The 6,238-nt window shown below is 44.6% G+C and overlaps 1 protein-coding gene across 1 annotated transcript in view; it reads left to right on the top strand.

Moving 5' to 3' along the window:
* The first annotated feature begins 2,989 nt into the window (after window positions 1–2,989).
* Window positions 2,990–6,238, top strand: part of LOC113427360 (neuropeptide Y receptor type 4-2-like) — a 10,064-nt gene continuing 6,815 nt past the window's right edge. Inside the window, exon 1 of the mRNA XM_087969915.1 lies at window positions 2,990–3,211. The gene's annotated coding sequence lies outside the window, so the exon portion shown is untranslated. The remainder of the gene's footprint in view (window positions 3,212–6,238) is intronic.

The raw sequence follows: 6,238 nt of genomic DNA, 5'->3' as shown, positions 1-6,238 counted from the left end.
TCTTTCTTTCTTTCTTTCTTTCTTTCTTTCTTTCTTTCTTTCTCTGTATCTCTCTTTCTCTTTCTTTCTTTCTCTCTCTTCCTTCCTCTTCCTTTCTTTCTTTCTTTCTCTCTCTTCTTCCTCTTCTTTCTTTCTTTCTTTCTCTCTTTCTCTCTTTCTTTTCTCTTTCTCTCTCTCTTTCTTCTCTCTCTCTTTCTCTCTATCTCTTTCTTTCATTTTCTTTCTTTCTTTCTCTTTCTCTCTCTTTCTTCCTTCCTCTTTCTTTCTTTCTTTCTTCTCTCTCTCTCTCTCTCTCTCTTTCTTTATCTCTCTCTCTCTCTCTCTTTCTTTCTTTTTTCTCTCTCTCTCTCTCTCTCTCTTTCTTTCTTTCTCTTTCTCTCTTTCTTTTTCTTTCTTTCTCTCTTTCTCTCCCTTCCTTCCTTCCTTTCTTTTTTCTCTTTCTCTTTCTCTCTTTCTCTCTCTTTTTCTCTCTCTCTTTCTCTCTTTCTTTCTTTCTCTTTCTTTCTTTCTTTCTTTTCTCTCTCTTTCTCTTTCTTTCTTTCTTTCTTTCTTTCTTCTCTTTCTTTCTTTCTTTCTCCCTTTCTTTCTTTCTTTCTTTCTTTCTTTCTTTCTTTCTTTCTTTCTTTCTTTCTTTCTTTCTTTCTTTCTTTCTTTCTTCTTTCTTTTTCTTTCCTGAGTGAGTTTTACAGCCCTCCAACCTCTCTCTCTCTCCTCACTCTCCACCTCTCCCTCCCCAGGCTGCGTTAGATTGGCTTTGGGGGAATCTCTGCATGATTTAGGCCTCAGGAAGAGAAGGTTAAGTAACAGTGAGTTCCACTGATGGGCGCCTAGAGGGGAGCACGCAATTAGTTAAGGCAAAGGTGGGGAATAACTATTTGGGGGGGGGGGGGATCAGAGCTGCAGTCTTCTTATTGCTCGGTTGGTGCTAAAGCAAAGAGAAAATGCACAGCTCCACCAAGGAAATGGGGACAGACTGGGAAGATTAAACTGTCTACTATTGACCTCACCCCTTTCCTAAGAGGTCTGTAGGGGGCCTGCATAAGCGCACCAAAGTGCCTACCGTCCCTGTCCTATTGCTTCTTTTATTTTTCTTATATGCACCCATTTCATGTATCCATAACTATGTTTATACTTATACCTGTTATCTTGTAAGCGATTGACAAATCAAATAAATAAATAAATAAATAAAATAAAATAAAATAAATTAAAATAAAAATAAAAAATAAAATAAAATAAAATAAAATAAAATAAAATAATAAAATAAAAAATAAAATAAAATAAAATAAAATAAAAAAATAAAAATAATAAAATAAAATAAAATAAAATAATAAAAAAATAAAATAAAATAAAAAATAAAATAAAATAAAATAAAATAAATAAAATAAAATAAAATAAAATAAAAATAAAATAAAATAAAATAAATAAAATAAAATAAAATAAAATAATAAAATAAAATAAAATAAAATAAAATAAAATAAAATAAAATAAAATAATAAAATAAATAAATAAAATAAAATAAAATAAAATAAAATAAAATAAAATAAAATAATAAAATAAAATAAAAGATGTTGTGTGCTAATCCAACCGGTCATTTGAGCTTCTGTTTTTGCTCCTCCTCCTTTCCCCCCCCCTCTTTAAAAATCATAACAACGTTTAAAGGGCGGTTTGCTTGCATTTTCAGGGGCATTTTAATGTTAGGTGAGAAGGGGCAGCATCTCAGGTGATATGCAAGTGTTGGCAGGCTCAGTGCACTGGCTGAATCCATCCTTGAAGGGGGTTCTGAAAATCTGGGGGGGGGGTCTGGCAGGATTTTCTTGGTCCTGCAGGAAGATGGATAGACTTTAGGGTTTCCTGTCCAGCGGGAGGGTCCTTCAGGGCTACTTCACAAGATGGGTGGATGGAGAGACACAAGGGGAAGTTGGGTGTCCGTTGGGTGCGTCCCTGGGATCTCTACCTGGGAAGGATGGGATCAGAAGTCCAGAGCAGTCTTTACTTCTATGGCTCCAAGGTGCTAATAGAGCAGAGACTTGGGGGGGAGAGGGAGGAAACGATTCCAGATTTCTGCAAATGTGTGTGGTGTGTTAAGGAAGGGAGGGAGGGAAGAAGGAAGATGGGAGAAGGATGGAAGGAGGGGAGAAGGGAGAGAGGGATGGAGGGAGGGAGGGGAGAAGGAAGGAATGGAGGGACGGAGAAAGATAGGAGAAGGAAGGAAGGAGGGGAGAAGGAAGGGAGGATTGGAGGGACGGAGGAAGATGGGGGAAGGGAGAAGGAAGGGAGAAGGAATGGAGGGAAGGAGGGAGGGAGGGGAGAAAGAAGGAAAGAATGGAGGGAGGGAGGGAAGGAGAAAGATAGGAGAAGGAAGGAAGGAGGGGAGAAGGAAGGGAGGATTGGAGGGACGGAGGAGGATGGGGGAAGGGAGAAGGAAAGGAGAAGGAATGGAGGGAAGGAGGGAGGGAGGGGAGAAAGAAGGAAAGAATGGAGGGAGGGAGGGAGGAAGATGGGAGAAGAAAGGAGGGGAGAAAGGAGGGAGGGAGGGAGGGAGAAGGAAGGAAGGAGGGGGAAGGAATGGAGACAGGGAGGGAGGAAGATGGGAAAAGAAAGGAAGAGGGCAGAAGGAAAGAATGGAGGGTGGGAGGGAGGGGAAAGGAAGGAAGGAAGGAGAGAGGGAGGGAGGGAGGGAGGGAGGAAGATGGGAGAAGGAAGAAAGGAGGGGAGAAGGGAGGGAGGGAGGGAGGAACGGATGGAGGGAGGGGAGAAGGAAGGAAGGAAGGAAGGAAGGAAGGAGGGGAAGGAATGGAGAGAGGGAGGGAGGAAGATGGGAGAAGAAAGGAAGGGGGCAGAAGGAAAGAATGGAGGGAGGGAGGGAGGGGAAAAAGCTGCCCTCCACTTGAGCCCGTCGGAGGAGGCGGGGGGCGGGGGACGAGGCCTGGGAGGGGTCCTACGTGCGGAAAGCGGGGGCGGGGGCGAGGCCTGCCAAGCCCCCTCCTCCCAAGGGAGGGGTTTGGGGGACGGGTCGGCTTCGCTGCGGCCGCATAAGAGCACTCCACGCTGCTTGCTTTCTCCCCACCTGAAGCGGAGGAAGGAACCCGCGGACAGCCAGCCCGGAGCGCTTAGGTGCCATTTACCTGCGAAGGAGAGCCCGCGCCAAGGCTGAGCCGCTGGGGAAGCCCTGCCAGGTGTTGCTGGCTGGTTCCTAAGAGGCGAGGACCAGGTAAGCAAGGCAGCCAGACAGCCAGCCGTCCGTCCGGTGAGGGGTGTGTTTCTTGCTCCACCTTGCCCAGGGCGTCGCCGGCTTCTCTCACCCCCCGTGGGAAGCCCGGCTCCAAGAGAGCCCCCGCCCGGGCAGTTAGTCTCTCCGCCCGGCACCCACCCAACCACCCGCCTCCCAGCCCCCGCAGAGTCACCGGGCTGCCAGGAAGCAGAGCCACCCGGTCGAGAAGCCAAGCCGCTGGCTGGCTCTTCCCACTCCGGCGATCTGTCCTCGCCAGCTGCGCAACATCTGGCCGCGGCCGGGAGAAGGCAAGCGGCCGGGTGGGGGGAAAGGGCTCGGTGGGTGGGTGGGTGGGTGGGCGAGAGGAGGAGGCCAGCCGCGCGAGCCAAGAAGCCCCCGCCCCTCCCAAGCCTGCTCGGTTGGCATTTTCCTCCCACCTGCCCGGAGATGCTGGTTGAGAGGAAGGCAGCGCGAGAGAATTGGGGGGGTTAGGGGGTGGGTGGCGGGAGGTAGCCCTTTGCAGCACGAAAGGGGGAAGCCTGCAGCCTTGCAAAGCAGGACCCCCTATCCACCCACCCATCCCCCGAAAAGTGCAAGGGTGGTACGGAAAGATTGCTGTCTGTCTGTCTTGGAGCAGCTGCCCTGGATGGATTCCGGGGGTCAGGAGCTCATTCAGGAAAGCGAGGAGACCCCCCCCCAAAAAAATGCGACCCTTTTCGGAAACTTTGCGCGTGGCACAGTCCTTACAGGCTCCTTTGGGATGTCCAGCTGTAGCACAGACGCAAGAAGCGTGTGGGATGCTCCGTGCGTCCTCCTTGGATAGACAAATCGCCACCCCACCCCCGGTTTGCAAATAGCATCCTCGCCCCGGGCCTGGACTGTGTTTTCCAGGTAAAATCCGGCAGGTGCGTTTTTCTCAGATTAGGAGAGCGTTTTGCTTCGGATCTCGGTCCTCATTATATATAACTGTTAAGCCAAGCTGGGTGCGAGTTATTTCTAGCCACTCCCTCTGCAAGGAAATGGTTGTGCAGCCAGATGGTCGTTCAAACGGTATCTGTTCCCAGATTGGCATTTGGGATAAATGTCTAGAGAGATTCTCCAGCATCCAAGTCCTGGTTGTCCCGAAGGTGCTTTTTCCAAAAGGTAAATGGACTTTTTGAGTTTGTTTGTTTTTTCCTCCCGACCCTTTGAGGATGTTTTGCTTCTCCTCCAAAAAGCTTGGCTGAACGAAGAAGCAGAACCGAAGAAGCTTCTTGAAGGAGAAGCGAAACGTTTTCAAAGGGGGAAAAAATAAACCAAGAAAGTCCAACTGCCTTTTGGAGAAAAAAAGGACCTTTGGTTGGGGGCATTTTGGGATAGCAGAAGTGGCAAGAAACAGATCTGTATATCCCTTACCCCCCAAAATGAGCTTCAAATATGCAGCTAAGGAAAAAGAGGTAGGGAATAGTTAACAAAGGACATCAGTCCCCAAATACCTTATTTGATAAGTGGGAATCTGTCTTTGATATTGGTAGGGAGATCATTCTTGGAAAAAGCCTCTGTTGAGTCAAGCTTAACTCCTGGTGATTCACGAATTAGAAAAAAAAAAATCAGAAGTGATTTACATCCCGTTCTTCTTCTCTACTTTCGTAAGGCTGGATGGATTTCCATTTCAAGCCATTCCGGCTTGGCTTTGCAAGATGGGTGGTGTGTTCAGAGGGCAATTGCAAAGAAGTGAGATTTCATTTCATTTCATTTCATTTCATTTCTCTTGGGGAGCCTGTTCCCCCACTTCCCTGCTAATTTACAGCATTCAGAAAAGCTGCAGTGGAGACTAATTTTTTTAAAGTATTCTATTATAAATTTATTTATTCAACGTTTCAACAATTAAAAACAGATTTCCACATTTTGCAATGAGACCGTAACCGTGTTTACATTGGTTAATAACACCTATAATTTAAAGGCATGGATCTCAACATTGTTACAGGGTTTATTTTCTCCTAAAGAGGAGAATTTATGTAGCTCAGATTTAAACTGCAGAGTCTTTGATGCTCTTGGTTGTTTGCCTTCTGCAGACTTCTCATTACCTGTCTAGGTAATATCATCACTCCTACTGAGTGTGGGGATTTGCTCCCTATTTATATAGAAGCTTGCCCTGTCAGTGTTGGGAAGTATGAATTTTCTCTTTGGCAGTTCCTTGATTAGAGTATTGTTTTCTGCTTGATTGTTAGTCTGGCATTAATCCCTGCTGATCTGGGTTTTGGTTGGGAGTGTGTTCTGGTCTTTTTCTTTCCTATGTAGCTTTTTCATTGCTTCTTTTAAATGGTATCTAAATGTGGATTAGCTCTATGTGTCTATTGACAGCTGGTTTATTTGAATGCCAAGCTTCCAAGAATGTTCTAGCCTTTTTGGATTTAGCTTGCTCTATTTTATTTCTATTTCTATCTTTGTATGTTCTCTATGTTTTTTTTTAAATTTTCCCACTAATGTTAACCTATGCAGTTAACCTTTCCAATTGTTTGGAAATAGGACTGGCATTTTTTAAATAGGGCTCTGAGCCAGTTATTAATGTGACCATTATCACCATAATCATCACCAGTTAATCTTTAGTGAGATTCACAGCCTTTGGGGCTGGTTGGTAGCTCAACAGCTCAGCTAACCAAGGAGTCCTTCTTCTTCTTCTTCTTCTTCTTCTTCTTATATTTATTATTATTTATTATTATTATTATTATTATTATTATTATTATTATTATTATTATTATTATTATTTTTTTTATTATTTTTTCTTTGTGAGTTCAGCCTTTGGGGCTGGTTGGTACTCACGCCAAGGACCTAGGAACTGTTAATAACTTCTTCTTCTTCTTCTTCTTCTTCTTCTTCTTCTTCTTCTTCTTCTTCTTCTTCTTCTTCTTCTTCTTCTTCTTCTTCTTCTTCTTCTTCTTCTTCTTCTTCATCATCATTATTATTATTATTATTATTATTATTATTATTATTATTATTTCTTTAGTGAGATTCGCAGCCTTTGGGGCTGGTTGGTAGCTCAACAGC

This window comes from Notechis scutatus, chromosome 7, assembly GCF_049901735.1.
Source record: "Notechis scutatus isolate UNSWTSFEM ecotype Mainland chromosome 7, rNotScu1.2, whole genome shotgun sequence".
NCBI lineage: Eukaryota > Metazoa > Chordata > Lepidosauria > Squamata > Elapidae > Notechis > Notechis scutatus.
Note: the sequence above shows the minus strand (reverse complement) of the source record. Positions and strands in the feature narration are given on the sequence as shown.